Genomic DNA, 18,449 nt, shown 5'->3' on the forward strand with positions numbered 1-18,449 from the left:
TGCCTATCTCTGTCCTCCTGCTGCACGGCCATCCTGCCATGCTGTTTCTCTCACTCTCCATGCTCCCTTTACATGGACCTCCATCTCCTTTGGTAGAAATATTCTAAGGTATTCTTTGTTTTCTTGAACGTTTTTATCAGGGAAATTTTATGTCCTCCAAATCTGAGGTTTGCCTTACACCAGGGTTTGGTAAGGTCCTAGGTCCACTCTAGGATCGTCACGAAGAAAGAGCTGCTCATAAGTTCAGGTCTTGCTCTTGTAGGTTAACTTCCAGACCATGGAAGGGTGTCTATATATTTCCCTGACCAAAATGAGGCTCTACTAAAGAAGGTACATAAGACCCATTTACAGGGAGAAATGGGTCTCTTTGGGAGAATTTGTGGTGTTGAAATATTCCCTTACTCGGCTCCGCTCTAGTGGTAATTATTTGTCACAACGAGATGGATCCTTTTATTTCTCTCCACTCCAATCCATCCTATATTTCACCATAATCATAATATTCTTCCCCAAATGCTTCAATCATACTTTCATTGAATCCAGAGCTAGAAAGAACTCAAAAAATAATTTATGTTATTTCCCCATCTCAGAAAGATCTTTCACAGACATTCTTTGCTTATAGAATAAAGTGTTATCTACTGAGGCCGAGCATTAGAGAAGGACCAGATTGAGAAGGAAGGAGGGAAAGTATTGTGATTTTGGTATTGGACATCTTGAGTTTTAAATTTCTTATTAGGTGTATCTTTAAACATAGCCAACATTTGAAAGAAAACCATAATAAACCCCATATAACCATCACATAGTTATCAAGAGACAATTGGTGTTGTTTCACCTCTATCCACACTCTGCCTTCCCTCTGTGGATTACTTTGAAGCCACTCCATAGTATCATTGTCATCCCATCTGTAAATATTTCAGTATGGACATAATGAATTTGATATGCTTTGTTCAACCAAGCAAAATGTGAAATAGTCAATTAGATATGTGGGCCCCAAGCTTAGAGGGAATGAACAGTAAATGTTCCCAGGCCTCATGAGACTCATAGTAACAAAGGAGACAAACCCATGTAATAATGATTAACACTTATTTAATCTTACTATACATCAGGCACTCTTTGGAGAGGTTTGCACTCATCAACTCATTTCCTCATGACTATACCCCAATGAGGTAGGTACTTTAATTTGTCCTATTTTATAGATGATGAAACTCAGGAAGGAACAAGTCCTATGATGGTACGAGAGTGGCAATGATCAATTTTGCCTGGGGACAGGGAGATGGAGAATGGTAGTGTCAAGGAAGGTTTCGTGGGAAGAGACTGCAAAAAATGGACCTTGAGCCCCTCATTAAATGAGATACTCAACAGATCCAGAATTCTGCCAAAGGTATGTAAGAGTCTCAATAAAGCGCTCTGTCTACAATTGATATAAGAAGAACGTAGCCCAAATTGCTCATGTAACTGACTCACAGTGAAGGTAAATAAGTATCGTTTCCATCAAGATGTGATTTATCCTACTAAAATTCAGAAAGGATAATTAATTCAAGAATACTGAAAATCTTGAAGCAACACCACCACAATAAATAAAGTCAGACTTTAATTTTTCTAAGTGGTATTGATTTTTGTGATAAGTCATTCTGCTAAAACCGAGAAAAAGTAATTAACAATATTGAAAATCTTAAAGCAACACAACAACAGCAAATGTGACAGAAGTCTCTTATTTTCATGTGGCATTCAAGTGGATTAAAATTTGAGGACATAATTTTTAAAATAAGAAGAATGCAATTCTAATAGTCTTCAACTAACTTTAGAAAATTTTACTAAACTTGTGTCTAATTAGATGAAATAACTCCACTGAAAGTCTCCATACTTAAGCAAATATAAAATTATTTTGTAGTTCAGATACTTTGCCCATCTCCTACTATTTACCACATGGTCACAAATGTCCTTGCAACATGTCAAGAATTCCCACTTCGTATACAAGGAGGAACTACTGAACCAACTGTTGACTTAGATGTCTTCTTCAGGCCAGCATAACTTGCTAAGGGCCCACTACCAAACACCCTGTTATGGACATTGTTCAAGGGCTTGTTCCCCCCGTTAACTGGGTCATTGCGCTTCCATCAATGGCCCTGGGTGGTGTCCCTCAGTTTGGTGAAAGACAAAATGCACAGGATAATTAAGGAAATGATTTTACTCAGGCCATTACACTTAAGAAAATGCTCATTAATGAAGAATGTTTCAAGAAAAGGAAAGGGGCCTGGGGTGTTACAGAAGCAAGCAAACAAAGAAGGTGTCCATTAGTCTTACGAGAGTCACCAGGAAGGCTAGAGATGGTCTCCTGTGAGTCATTGAGAAAGAGCAGAGAGGAATATGCAAGAGCAGGGTGGTCCTTTGTGGCGAGCACTTTCTCAGAACCCCAAAGGGGAAGCAGACATCCTAACTCTGGCTTTTGAGGAACACAAGGCTCAGACAAAGTTTGACACCGCCAGTCCTCTCTTTTTGTTCCAGCTGGATATCATTCATCACCAAACAACTCAGCAGCAACCGTAGCCCACAAGAGTAGGGCAAAACAAGTTCTCAGAAATGGTTTACAAGAGTTTTCGCTGGGCTCCTGACAAAACAAAGGAAGCAGCTGTAAAGAAGTGATGGTAGAGATCAGGCCCCTTCAAAGAAAGATGCTTACAGTGAAAAAGAGAAATGTCAGCATATAAGGTTGTATTAGCGGAGAGCCAGGAGCTGAACTCTGAGGGCAAGCAGCCCCGGGGGTTGCAAGAGGCCAGTGGGGGAACACTTTATGGTTAGACACCACTGCTTGTTTAGTTTCTAGGAGCACTTGAGCTAGGATGGTGATGCTTCTGATCATGTTATCTCCAGGCCATCCATATCCCTAGCATTCTACCAGGCTTCCTTAATGGTCCAGACAGGGCCTTTTCAGAGAGAAATCAGACCTATGGCTGGCCTGCAGTGGCACTGAGTTTTTGAGACAATGTCAAGCCATTGGACTTCAGCTCGCAGTATTTCTTTGGGTCCTAAGGAAAAGGGTGAGCTGCCAAGCAACTTAAGAGTCTCATGGGGATCTGGATAGTTAGGTTCTAGTTCTCAGCGACACTGAGTCAGGCAGCAGGGAGAAAAACTGGAAACATTAGTTTGAAGGATTAGGGTCAGATATTGAAAGGAGCTGGAAGATTGAAAATCTGGTAAAGATTGACAGTCTGGAAAGCTAACAAGAACTAGTTCAATTTACAGATAGAAAACCAAAGGGAGGGCGCCTGGGTGGCTCAGTGGGTTAAAGCCTTTGCCTTCAGCTCAGGTCATGATCCCAGAGTCCTGGGATGGAGCCCCGCATCAGGCTCTCTGCTCAGCGTGGAGCCTGCTTCCCTCTCTCTCTCTCTGCCTGCCTCTCTGTCTACTTGTAATCTCTGTCTGTCAAATAAATAAATAAAATCTTAAAAAAAAAAAAAAGAAAACCAAAGGGATTTTTCCATAGTTGGGGAGCGAGTCAATTAAAAGAGCCACCACGCAAGATGGGATTGGGAGGGAGGCAAACCATAAGTGACTCTTAATCTCACAAAACAAACTGAGGGTTGCTGGGGGGAGGGAGGTTGGGAGAAGGGGGGTGGGATTATGGACATTGGGGAGGGTATGTGCTTTGGTGAGTGCTGTGAAGTGTGTAAGCCTGGTGATTCACAGACCTGTACCCCTGGGGATAAAAATATATGTTTATAAAAAATAAAAAATTAATTAAAAAAAAAAAGAGCCACCACGTAATACAGAGTTTGTATACACAATGGTTACCCACAATTTAAAAGGATTTCTATCTAAAATAGCTCAAAGACAGTGGACAGGGTCAGAATCTGGTAACGAAGGTCTGTTACAGGCCATATGGTTTTCATTAAGATACATAATTTCTCTTTACAGTCATCCCACTTTTGGTCAAAGATAATCTTAGGGAAAGGTTATTATTGATCACAAAATCAGGCTAGTTTAGTTAAATCTGGCTTAGTTATCTAGATGGGTATAGCAGGAATGATAATTTGTCATATAGGACAATTTAAGTTTGCTTTCTGGACATTTTCACAAGGGATTTCAGCTCAAACTCTTTAAAAAGTCTCTTCATGTTAGGATGTCAAGCTGAGAACTTACTACCAGATTTTAGTTGTAGTAGCTAAACGTTTGGGGAAATTCCTCTCTTCTTGAGGTCACCCAAATATTCTGAAACTCATGCACCTTCCTGGAAATGACCTTTCTTACTCGCCTGTGAGGTTAAGAATGTATAAGCCGGGTGTCAGGCCTGTTTGCCTATGAGAGCTTTGTAAACACTGGGTCCATAAAGCTAACCTTAATTTCTTCAAAGTATCCGGTCATATCTGATTAAATAAGCAACATTCTCAAATATGACATTCCAGACAAAGCCCTGGTTGCATAATCCCTATTTTCAATTATGTCATGGTAGCAAGGACAGATTTTTACTGAACCTATGTGCAACCATTGCCACGAAAATAAAAATACTCAGCCAGAGTTTCTGAACTCTGGATTAATCAGGCAAGAAGAGTAAGATGTCATTTGCAAATCTTACAGTTGACAAAAACAGCATCTGCTAAATTACCAGTTATAAAGAGTAGAAGAGGAAGGTAAGGGCTTCCTTATTCCTCAGAAAATAGGATGTTAGAACAACCACATTCCAGACAAAAGCATAGTCATTCTTCATTCGTTCATTCAGTCTTAGGTAATTAAATCTTGTTCTGCTCTGTCTGGAGCAACAGTCTCACGAGCCCATCTGTTTGTCAGAGTTCTAGAAATCCTGACTCAGTCCATGGGTATGATCTCAGCCCACTTGTTTAAGTGATGCTACCAGAACTTTATACCCCAAAGTACTTCTGGGTTGGAGAGGAAGTACTCTGGCCTGTAGCTGATTGCAAGAGCTTCAGGGAAGCATTTGCATAAAACAAAGCATTATCTGTAGATGATGTAAGATTTTAAATAGCTGTGGTAAGCTTATGACCGATAATTTTCAGTAGTGAGATATTTGAGGGTTGTTCGCTGTAAGGATAGTGCAACTGACCCGAAAAACGTGGTCGTTTATGTGACATGCAAAACAAAATAAAGTCAACCCAAAAAGTTTGAGACAAAGTAATTACAAACATAATTGCTACTCCAATGTCAAAGAAGAATGGATATTACATCTAATTTATAAAAATAGATGAACATTATCTTTGCAGAGAAAAAAACATCTTCAGACATAACTGTAACAATCCTGACATGATAAACCATGAATATAGTATTCCAGATGTATAGTGAGAATATTCAAGAATATGTCAAGAATATCAAAGAAAGCGATTCTGTAAGTCTGGAGTAGGTCCTACACATCTCTATGTTGATGAAACTCCATAGCTGAGTGATATGAATCCCATATTGAAAGTCACTGTCCCAAAGATGCCAGATTCAAATTAAAGAAGTAAAATTGTGATCGAGTTAATATTTTTTTAAAAAAATACTTGAAATTGGGATGTCTGAGTCACTCAGTCATTTAAGCAGCTGCCTTTGGCTGGGGTCATGGTCCCAGAGTCCTAGGACTGAGTTCTGCATCAGGCTTCTTGCTCAGCAGGGAGCCTGCTTCTCCCTCTGCCCCTCCCCCTGCTTATGTGCTCTCTCTCTCTCTCTCAAAAAAATAAATAACATCTTCAAAAGATACCTGAATTTATGACTGATAGCACTATGCCATTGTTGCCTAATATTAGACAAAGCAGTACTAGGACTCTGATAGACAGAAACATGTCAAGAATAAAAAGGGTACTGATAATTCTCCAGGAACATCTCATGTAACACACAATTTCTGAAATATTTATGACATTGTATCCATACACATCTCACCTAGGGAAAGTTAAGCATCTCTTCTGGTGTGCTAACTCATCAGTGGAATGCTTCAAATATGCCTAATTATTTCTAGACTTTTTTTTTATTTGGATAGAGGAAAGAATAAATCATGGTGATTTTCCAGGGACCTTTAAAAAAAAAAATACACACACACACACACACACACACACACAAATATATGGCACCTCCAAACTACATGAAACAAAAAGGCAAAATTATAATGATCTAACCATGAAATGAATATCCATTCATTTACTCAATATAGTATGGTTCAAAGTTTTAAGTTTCTCAAAGATCTTGCAAATTCTTTTCAAGCTGACATACCACAGTAACAGTTATCGCTGAAATGAAGTTTTTCAGAGCAATGATTCAAATGGATAAAACACTGATTAACATGTTTCAAAGTCTTAAACATTTACTAGAAGTCATGTTAGCTTTTTCAATCAGTAGATCTGTAAAGTTGAGAAAGAACATACACAAGTAGAATAAAAATCTATGCTTACGTTATATTTAACACCAATAAATCAGAGAAAACAGCTGTTTTCATGAAACCAAAATTATTAAGCTAGTATTTCTTGTCAAAACTTAGCCAAATTTGTGAACTTGAATTCTTAAGCTATTTCTGAGTTAGTTTATTTCTCTTTTCTTTCTTGCTTTTTTCTGAGTTGGTTTCTATAAGAATATTTCTTTTTTCCCCACACTGGAAGTGTTAAGGTCTAATTTGTTATTTTTTTTTCTGGGACTTTAAGGAATGTTCAATTTATGTAAGTGCTTATTTATCTCTAAGCCAATCAGACTAGAGCTCCTTTAAGAGATTTTCTAATCTAGTTTATTAATACCATCAAGAGATAGGAAGTATTATACACTCACACAATAATAGGCAAAGGCCTTTCTCAGTTACAGGTGTATAAACATACAGCTCACACAGAAAGAAAGCTTATGGTTTCAATTCTAAAATTTCAGCTAGAGGTTGATCATCAACCCAGAAATACAAAACTCACCAGTCTGGACATTCACTTCCTGACTGGCATTAAATTCTTAGTCGATGTGAGCTCAAAATAGACAAAGAGAAGAGACTGACCAAACCCTAAGTACCTTTCACCCAACAGACAAGATGTCTATAAACCACCAGCTTTTGACAGAGATCATCAAATGGTCAGAACAGGAAACCAAAAGAAGACAACTCCAGAAATCAAACAAGTGTTCTGAAGGAATCCAAATCAAATCTTGATGGCACTACCTATATATTAGGGTCTGGGGCATGGGAGTTGGGCTCGCGGAATCAGTCAGGAGCACAAAGGGCTCCAGCTGGCTCATTCCCGGGGTGGAATGGAGATCCGCAGGTGAGGTCCAATTCTGCCCAATCATTACACCCAACTGGGAGTGTCCTTATTTACAGGGAGAATATGGGAAGAAAGGGGACCAAGTCAGCACAAATGTCTGAAGGAAATTGGCCCAAATGCCGTGAGATGACCAAGAGCATGGTCACACCAGGATTCAAATCATGGATCCACCACTTATGTGACCTTTGGAAAGTGATTTTACCTTCCCAAGTCTCCATTTTTCATACACAACATTGGAGATAACAGTACCTACCACATAGTGTGATTGCAAAGATTAGCATTCCACGTACAAGAACACTCCAGAGACCAGCTTTTAATACTTGACTCAAAACTTTCACTGTATACCTCCAACTTCTCCTGTTTTTATCTTTACCCTCTGACATTGACCTTTTACTTTAGGGCAATGCTTCTCCAATTTTATGTGCAACAGAATTACCTGTAAGGTTTGCCAAAAATGAACATCCTGAGGTCACAAACCCCAGAAACGATGATCTAGTACATGGCGGGACCCAGAAAACTTCATTTGAGCTGGTCTCCGAGGGGTTCCGATGTCGGCGTCCTTCACATTATAATTGAAAAAAAGGTTACGTTAGCTGTTCCTCACTCTGACTGCGAGCTTTCTCTCTGTCCCAGGTTTTTGGATACTGCTTCCTCAGAGCGGAATGGCCTTTTTTCACGGTTCTGCTGGTGAAATTTTTATTTATTCTTCAAGACTCCCTTCAAATGTTTTCTATTGTATGAGGTCTTCCTGGACTCCTCAAGGCAAAAGGGCTTTGCTGTCTCTACTCTGGTATTTGTTTACACATCTCATTCCCCACTTGACAGTGAATTCTTGTAGGGGAGGGACTGGGTGTTACTTATCTCTGTGTCTTCAACATAGAGAAAAGGCACTCTTTCAGTGTCTGGTAATTGAAATGACAATCCCAAACCTGTATTTTGGGGGGAATGATTGGAATCTCTCCCACCCTTGACTTTAAACTCCTCTATAAACCTGAACGGAGAATCAATACAAAGGTTCAGTCCAGAAGACAGTAAGGTCGGTCAAGCTGCAGAATGGGAAAAAAAAATTTTTTTTGCCCTAAATGTATGAGATAAAAGACTGGGCATCTCTGTGGGGTACCAATCTCTAAGAAAACCGGTGCTAACACATCACTGCAATTAACCAGAAAAACAGTGCTCATTAACTCAGGTTCCCACCAGCCTCTCCTTTCATCACTGGCAAAACAGAATTTTGTTCTGCTTCTGCTAAAGTAGATAGCGCCCTTCAGTAGAAATAAAGACCTTCCTAGCCTCAACCTATCTCTGCTATTTTTGTGCATGAAACATGTTCCTCGGGCAATGACAGATCGCTAACAGCCTCTGAGTCCAGCCACCTGGCAATCACCCGAGCTCAGCAGTGACAGGCAGCCGACATTCTGAACCCAAAGAAGGCACGATGAGGTGCTCTTTCCAGGGAACACTGCTTCATCATTACATGCGTGTCGCGGACCTCTGCTGAGGAATGTGAATAAAAATTGCTCTCCAACTCTGGGCAACAAAAGAAGCCATGAAATGAAAGATGATTCAGAGTCAGTTGAAATGATAAATTTGGTAATACGGTCACATAAGGAGCTTTACAAGCTCATGAATTTAAAAAAGGAGTTTCAGTGCTAGAAGTCAAGAAAGTCACTCCCTTTGGTTGCGGGGGGTGGGGGTGGGCAGGGGGTGGCCACAACTAGCGGAGCCTGAGGGACTTCTGATGCTCCATTTCCTGGTCTGGGTGCTGAAAACATGGGTGTGTTCCCTTTGTTGGAATTCTTGGAGCTGTGCATTATGATCTATGTTGTGTGTGTGCTATATTTCAAGAAAGTGTACCTCCTCCTCCTCCAGCATTTTTGTCCCCTTCCTTCACTAAATAAATGCTAAACAAATATGTAGAGAATAATTATCTGAAGGAGTGCCAGAATTATAACACACCTCCAGGAGCCTTATATGTCTTAGTTCGGCCTGGGCATCAAGTGTGCATTTTTTTTTTAAGATTTTATTTATTTATTTGACAGAGAGAGATCACAAGTAGACAGAGAGGCAAGCAGAATGAAAGGGGAGGAAGCAGGCTCTCTGCTGAGCAGAGAGCCCGATGTGGGGCTCAATCCCAGGACCCTGGGATCATGACCTGAGTTGAAGGCAGAGGCTTTAACCCACTGAACCACCCAGGCGCCCCAGGTGTGCATCTTTACTCCCCGCAGTTCACGTCATTGTTCCCAAACCTAGCTTTCTTCTTCAGGGCCAAGGCCTCCTGCACACTTTTCCCACATAAGGTCCCCATCTCAGCTGCACATGGAAGGCTTCTCCAGAGCCACCATCCTGCCTCAGATTCGCTTCCTTGTGCATGTTGCCCGGCTTTGTCAGGTCTTGACGCCATCCTGAAGACGGTAAAATGAGCCAAGTGATTTCATCTCTCATGGCACACCTTGAGGACATTACTTGGGCACAAGCCAATTTACTGCTCACAGCTTGAGAGACGTTTTTTTCCCACGAGCTAGCTCACCTCCCCCTCTTTCACAAAGAACTTCCTCCATGGGAAAAGACACATCAGAGAATACAGAGCATTGTAGCAGTGGGAAATATGCTTGACATGGGAGATGCTGTCCCCACTCCCTCCTTCCCCACCCACTCCACACCGATGTGTCAACTCTAATTTCTTACTAATGCTTGGGTTTCACTTGAAGCTTTCTTTCCTTGCTCAGGCCCATCAACAAATACATCGAGGGAAAGAGAGAGCATCAAGAAAGACTGGCCTGGGTGTAAGCAATTCTTTGTTGCTGATTGGCCTTGAGCCGCTTGGAGAATTTGACTCCCTGAACTCTTTGACAGAAGTAGGCGCCCTGTAAGTAGGTTTCCCTCCACTTGTGACTGGAACTAAAGGCAATGATGAGCCTCAATGGGCAGTATGTGTTTGTTGATTGACACTTGACTTCAAGACCAGCTGAGCATTCACACTCTCTTGGTTAATTCCACTGGTCTTTCCATTTGGTCAGTTTCATGACTCTGATCCAGGGCCCAAGGAACTAGAATCTCTATTCAACTAGACACAACTGTAGTACCAAAAGGCTTGTGCCAAAAGGTAGAGGGAGTAGATGCAAAGAATCACACTTTCGTTGGTTTGTAACAGTGTCGCGGCCAGTGGATTTCAGGAAGTTTTTGTTTTGTGTTCCTCCAAACAATATCTTCAGAGATTTTGCCTTTCATTTTTCAAGCAGCTTTATAAATTTTGCATCTTTTATACTTAAAAAATTTTATAAAGTCTAATTTTTATGCAGTAAGATTGGTGGGATTGGACAACTCTATAGACTTATCCAAACCAAGGTGTAGAACATCTCCTGGAGAAATAAATCATGTCCTTTTGCAGTCACTTAAACTCCCCACCCCTGCAACAAATGCACACTCTTTCTGACTTCACCCTACCTTCTGATGGAACTTAGAGGAAATTATTATTCTGATTTGTCTCACCATAAATTAGTTTTGCCTTTATAAACTGGAGGCATACGATATGTCTTCTTCTGGGTCTGGGTGATTTCGTTCAACATGATGTTTCTTCAGGGTTGTCCGTGACATTGTTGGCATCAGAAGTTGGTTCCACGTTATTCCTCTGTAGTATTCCATTGTATAAATACGTTGTAAGCTCATCAGCTCTCCTCTGTGGGTACTATCGGACTGCCTTCCATCTACAGATATTAGTAAGATGGCTATGGACACTGTTGTAAAAGTCTTGGTGCACTCATTTTTTTTCCATTTTTCTTGTGTAACTAGACTTGTAGGACCATAAGCAGATGTGTGGTAACTTTATAAACAACTTCCAAAATTTTTCCCAAGTGTTCTTACCATTTTACACGTTTATTAGCAATACCTAAGAGTTTCAGTTGCTTCACATATGGAATCGCCAATATTTTAATTTTACTTAGGCCCACATTGGCATTTTCACTTTTTATTATTTCAGCTCTCTTGATTTATGTGAAACTATATCCTTTTGTGGTGTCAGTGGGCAGGCCCCTATGATCTGTGATGCTGAGTGCTTTTTCTCGAGCTTATCGGCAATTTTTTCTTTTGTTACGGGTCTGTTCAAATCTTTTGACTATTTTTTATAAATTGGGCTTTTTAAAAAATTTTGGGTTTTTAAGAATTTTATATATGTTCTGGATATAATCCTTTATCAAATGTATGTATTACATAGATGTTTTTCCCATCTGTGGTTTGATAATTCATTTTTTTATCATGACCTTTGGTGAATAAATTATTAATTTTCATGCAGTTTGACCTAGCAATTTCTTCTTCTTTTTTTTTTTTACACTTCTGTGATTATTTATTTATAATGAATTTCTAGAATAAAAGATTCTAGGGCAGAATACATGGATTTTTTGTTTTGTTTTAAATTTTTTTTATTTAATTTCTTTCCAGTGTAACAGAATTCATCGTTTATACACCACACCCAGTGCTCCATGCAATACATGCCCTCCATAATACCCACCACCAGGCTCCCCCAGCAATTTCTTCTGTTATGATTAATGCTTGTTATACCTTGTTTAAGAAACCCTTTGCCTTTCCAATGGTGATGATACCCTCATGCATTTTCACAAAGAAGTTTTATATTTTGTTTTGACATTCAGGTCTATGATCCATATCAAATTAATTTTTGTGTATGATATGAAATGGAAAGTCAATTAATTTTGTATGGTATGAAATAGAAAGTCAAGATTAATTTTCCCCCAAAACACTCAGGTGTCCCAGCAGTTCAAAAGTTGTGTTCAAAGTCTAATTTTCTTATTAGAATGACTTGGTCCTTTGGTTGAAAATCAGTTGGCTTATAGAGTAAATCAGTCTTCTGTTCTGTTCTATTGATCTATATCTGGACCCCCTTTAGTTCCACAGACTATGATCTCATTTCCTACAGAGTAAGTCTTAAAATTGGCTAATGTAGAGGCACCTGTGTGGTTCAGTTGGTTAAATGTCAGCGCTTGGCTCAGGTCATGAATCCCAGGGTCCCGGAATTGAGTCCTACATGGGGCTCTCCACTCACTGCGGAGTCTGCTTTTCCCTTTGTCCCTCCACTCACTTTCACACTCTCTTGCTCTCCTTCAAAAATAAATGAATAAATTTTTTTTTAAAAATTGGTTAATGTAAGTCTTCCAACTTTATTAAAATTGTTTTGGTTATTCCAAATCCCCTGGATTTCTATATTTATTTTAGATTTGGCTTGTCATTTTCTTTAAAAGAGTCAGCTGGATTTTTTAATAAAATTAGATTGAATTTATCATCAGTTTAGGGAGAATGGACAACTTTATATGTTGAGTCTACCAGCTTATAAAAATAATATTTCTTCTCATTTATTTAGGTTTCATTTGTCTTGACAATATTTTTTAGTTTTCCAAGTATAGAGATCTGGCACACCTTTCACTATATGTATTCCTACTTATTTAACTTTTTAGATGTTATCATGAGTAATGTCTTAAAGATTACATTTGCCAATTTTCTAGGCATAGGGTATGCCCTAGGCATAGTGACTTTGTATCCTGAAGCTTTGCTAAATTTACTTCTTAGTTTTAATATTTATGCAGATTCCATTGCATTTTCTATGCACAAAATTGTTTTCATTGATAAGTTTGATTCCCTCCTCTAGAATCTTTACACTTTTTATTGCATTTACTTTTCTTACAGAATTGCCACAACTTCTAGAATATTACAAAATAGAAGTAAGAGCCAACGTTCTTGCCTTAATCTCCATCCTAGAGGAAAAGCATTTGGTGTCATTAGTTTGAAGAATAGCTCGCAATTAGATGGAAAAAGGTTTCTTCTATTTCCATTTGCTGATAGTTTTTGTCATGAATGGGTGTTGAATTTCATCTAGTGCACTTTCTGCATTTATTGAAATAATTGTTTTCTTCTTTGTTCTCCTAATAAATTCACTCATTCAAATCACATTGATTTATTTTCACACATTAAGCTAATTTTGCATTTCTGGATAAATCGTACTTGGTCATGATTTTTATTTATTAATCATGACTTGTTGTGTGTTGTTGGATTTTAACTGCTAATCTCTTATTAAGGATTATATACATATATCTGTATATAATTTTAAAGACTCTTTCTGAAAATACCAATACATCTTGAGCTCTGGTTATATTAACTATTTTTCTTTGATAATTTTTTTGATAATTTTTTCATATGTTCCTTAATTTTAGATTTTCAGTGTTTCTTTATTTTAGATTTAATGCCAGACAACATGCATTAATAAGAACACTGGAGACCCAGACCAATTCTTCTACACCGAGAAGAGGGCATGTCTCCTCTTCTGTCAAACTTTAAGTGTAGAGCTTTGATCAGTAAACTTTGTAGTGGAGGTGGGCAAGAGACCCTGTTGTTACTTTAGTTCTTCTGTCCTGATCCCAGCCTTCACCTCTTAGTGAAATCCTAGCGTATCTCACAGGTACACCTTGCAGTTCTTCTACTCTGCCTCCAGCAGAAGCCTAGAGACCCTTGTTGAGATTTCCATCAGCTTTCTACCCTCTTCTGCAGCCTTTGACAGCTTCTGCCTTGCACTTAACAAAGGCGCCATGTATCTCGTATCTCCCAGGATTTTCTTGTCCCCAGTCTTCTGTGTATCACCTTGTGTGCAGATGACAGCCCAATGATCTTTTACTCCTTTTTACATTCTAACAGGAAGCAAATGTTTAAAGGTGGTGGTAAAAAAAAAAAAAATCACTAGGTAAGTGAAATTCTATACCATCCATTAAAATACACACACACACACACACACACACACACACACAGTGTCCATTCCCTAATTTCTCTTAATGCTTGCCCTACTCAGCCATCCACACCACTTCCTGTTGTCCGCCTCTGATAAGTTGGTGGCTCTCCATTAAGATGCTTTTGCTCCCCCCACCCCTCCAGGGGACACTTCTGATTGTTACAGCTGGGGAGAGAGTGCTATTGGCATACAGTGGGTGGAAACCGGGGATGCTGTTAAACATCCAACAATGAGTAGGACAGCCTTCAACAACAAAGAATTATCTGGTCCAAAATGCTAATGGTGCTGAAATCGAAAAACCCTCTTCTAAGGGAACATGAAAAAATGCCCACAGCAGGTTCAGTTTTCTCCTTCTTCTTCTCCTTCTCCTCCTACTCCTTCTTCTTCCTCTTCTTCTCCCCCTCCTCCTCCCCTTTCCCCTCCCCCTCCCTCTCCCTCTCCTTCTTCTTCTTCATCACCATCATCAACAAATTCTGGTGGTTACCAAGCCGATCTCAAAGGAATGGAAGGAAAAGGAAGAATATATGTATTATCTTCCTAATCCTGGGAAGGCAGTGCCTTCCATTGCCCCATCTCCCCTCCCTGTGACTTACCATGGTAGTCTCTGGAATAAATGTCGCTGAATGAATACGTGGATGAAAGAGAAGTATTGGTGCCACCTGGTATCTGATAGGACTCTTTTACGAAGCCTTTCCCTAAGCCCCCAGTCCTTGTCAAAGGACAAGGGGATTTGAAATGTGTGTCCCCAAAATTATAATATACGGTGATATTCTGCTTTTTTTTTTAATTAATTTTTTATTTTTTATAAACATATATTTTTATCCCCTCTGGAAAACAGCATGGAGGTTCCTCAAAATGTTGAAAATAGAACTGCCCTATGACCCAGCAATTGCACTATTGGGTATTTACCCTAAGGATACAAACGTAGTGATCCAAAGGGGCACATGCACCCGAATGTTTATAGCAGCAATGTCCACAATAGCCAAACTATGGAAAGAACCTAGATGTCCATCAACAGATGAATGGATCAAGAAGATGTGGTATATATACACAATGGAATACTATGCAGCCATCAAAAGAAATGATATTCTGCTTTTTGAAGTTAGCTAGTTCAGCCATTAATTCATTTACTTTGGATATTCTTTCAAAACCATCCTTCCATTTCTACATTTGTGACTGGCCACTGCCATGGGACACTGTGCTCAGCCCTTGGGTAACACAGTGAGGACCACATGGGCTTTGGCTCCGCAGGATCCTTCTCAGCATATGCTCCTCAGAAAAGCATGCACCCCTGAGTCACCAAAGTCATGCTCATGATGGCTATTTTGAAGACATGGCCTCAAATTGGGTTTAAAAGTCTGAAAAGATAAAGTGAGAGAATTGAGTACGTTATAGTCTTGATGCATAAATTTAATTTGGGGCTTCTTGGGTGGCTTAATCAGCTAAAAATCCTACTCTTGGTTTCCACTCAGATCACGATCTCAGGGTGGTGAGATTGAGCCCTGCCTTGGGCTCCGCGCTTATTCGGGAGTCTGCTTCCTCTCTCACTCTCATTCTCTCTCAAATAAATAAAGCTATCTTTAAAAAATTTATATATGAAACTCAGTATTTTTTTAAGCAATTATAAGTAGAAAATTGTGTCTTCCAAAATCACTTTGGGGACAAGATGCAAGGCTTACAACCAATTTACCCAGACAGGGAAGTACTACGAGTTAGACTAATGTGGGTTACTGGCATTTATTTTTGTTATTTTTGCTCTAGTTGTCTGATGCAAATATTTGGATGGATGATTTATAACCATGCTTGAGTCCTGAGGCTTTTTCACTGAGGCTTGAATAGTCAGTGAGGAAATGTTTTTTAAATATAGTCCAATTCAAATGATTTAAATAAATTATGTGTGTATGTGTGGGCATGTATATCTGTGCTCTGCACTGTACAAGAGAGTCCCAGCAGCTTTCAATTTTCCTTTAAAAAGCTTTCAGATTCATAAATTATGAAAACCTTGTGTGCGGATGGAATACAATTTCTTCATCTTTTTTGATAATCTTTTTAATTTTTTTCTCCTTAAATTTTCATTTGATTTTTTCTTTCTGTAGATATCCTAGGTTTGGGAGATTTAGAACTCTTACTATGACTGGGGTCTTAAGAGTTCTGGTTGAACCAAGGGTAAGGATAGGGCATGACTAGATCCCAGGCACAGGTGTGTATCCGGAACACACACCTGGTTCCAAACCCACCCGAAGACAGGGCCCCAGCTCGTAGTCACACCTTCACATATCTGCCTCCCAGCTGGGTTACTGTGAACGAAGTCCTCTTAGAGACTTGAAGTTAAAGAGGGGAAACCCATCTCAGATGAAGAGGTCAGTCTGTGCAAAGAAGCACAGAAGGGTGAAAGGCAGTACCTAGTGACTTGCTTCTACGGGGCTCGGGAACTCGGCACTAGGTGTGTCCCGGGTGTGATTCACAAGCGGGGAATTTATTAAATTAGCTCAGGGAGGCCACAGACAGTATTTGCTATGTTAGTCTCACCCTTCGCTCAGCCGAGAGCCCAGCTTGCCAGACGGGACTGCGTGACTCCCCACTGGAAAGAAACGATCTGTAAACGAAAAGGCTGGAGACTGTGTACCTTGGTGTACGTGCTCTGTGCTCAATCAGAGGGGAATCTTTCCCTTTTTACTTCTCCCAAGATCTGGACTTAGGAATGCGGATCTCCTCACTAGGGAGTGAAGCCCAGATCCTTGGTCTCCTTTTCCCTCCCTACTGGTGTCTTTTCCTGCACTCTAGCAAAGGAGATGGGGGCGGCGGCGGTGGGGGGGTGGGGGGGTGGGGGGTGGGAATCTACCCTCCCAGCTGTTACTGTGAAATTATCATAAAGATAAGGTCAGCAGATACACACTGAGTGCATATGGTGACTAATTGAGACTCCACGTCTTTTTGCTTCTTCACTAGGGAAGCGGTTAGGAAACCCAGGGACAGGGAGGACGGGTTATCTCACTCCTCTGGAGGAGGCCCTGTCTTTGTCTTTCTTGGTTCGCGGCACCCTAAGGGCAAGACCTCTGCCCGTGGGCTTGTCTGTCACTTTCTGGGTGGTAGGAGCCGGGCCAGCTCCGGGTGGGAGAGTCAGAGCTGAGAAGGGACCTTGTCAACATCCTGGAGGGTGGGCGGTAACAACGGCTCTCTCATTACACCTTGAAGATCCAAGCACGTAATTAGGATTTTGCTGGTAGAATTAGAGGTATTTCTTCTCTGAAGTGGTTTAAGAAAAAGGAATGGAAATGGGGTCACTGGTTTTAGGGCTTTGATGTGAAGACAAGAATATCGCGAGATTCGATTCCCTTGCTGTCTTGAAAAACATGAGGAAGCATGATTGCTCAGCGATTAGCAACAGGGAGCCAGCCTGGAGGAGGCACACAGGGCATGTGTGGTTCACGGAAGCTAATTGGGCACCCTCTGAGACAGGCAGTGTGCAAGAATGTTCTGGGGAATCCCGATTGGACCCAGCCTTCAACCCTCATGTAGCTCAGAATCTACCTATCATAGAATTTAATGATTTATTCAGGCTCCTTGTTTCTTATGTAGTGTAGAAAACCATGCAGAGTCATATTGAGACACTAGATTTTTAATGGTTGGCATTATATCGAGCAGGCTAGATGCCACAGATCTGCTAAGCTTTGCAGTTTGCTTTCTTTAAGATCTGGTTCACAATGAGCACGTGTGTTAAACCCAGTTCAGCTCTTCGGCTCACGGGGCTGCTGCCTCATGGCCACCCGCCATTCCCAGCTACATCCAGAGAGCTGGTGACAGGGAACGGTGAAGTAGAACACGCGACAGCCAGTCCTCAGTCATTACGGGGCACCCTTCGCACCCAGCTCTGTAACCAGATGCTGAAGGTCAGAGGGACCTACTGAATTAAGCAATTCATCTGTAGTCTGCTCAGTGTGATTAGACAAATTGCAATGGAAAGTGTATATCCTGGAGAGGTACCAAGAACAACACATCCCAGGTGCTGGACAGCACATGGAGAGACGAGATCCCCACCCTGGAGAAGTTTCCATTCTCCATGGAACACTGATATTCCTTCCCCTTGCCCCCCAGAATACTGCAGATGATTTAATTGGCAAAGCAAAAGGAAGGCTCTGAAACCATGCAAACTATCCAGGAATGAAGAGGAAAGAGGGAAGAGGGGAGGTGAGGACTTTATTACTATCTCTGGCAAGAACTACTCATCCTTAAATTTCTGTGCTTCCCTTTGAGATAATGGTTTATTAGTTTTCATGCAGTTTATAAAATGCAGAAAAAACATTGACTCATCAGCCTCCCCCATCTGTATTGTGTGGTTCGTCACAAGAGAGTAAGATCAAGATTTCTGCCTGATCAGTTCTATTTCCCCAATATTTGCTAAGTGACAGATGGTATTATTAATGCCAAGGGTGTGGTGATATGCCTTAAGAAGT

Source organism: Mustela erminea, chromosome 4 (assembly GCF_009829155.1).
Source record: "Mustela erminea isolate mMusErm1 chromosome 4, mMusErm1.Pri, whole genome shotgun sequence".
NCBI lineage: Eukaryota > Metazoa > Chordata > Mammalia > Carnivora > Mustelidae > Mustela > Mustela erminea.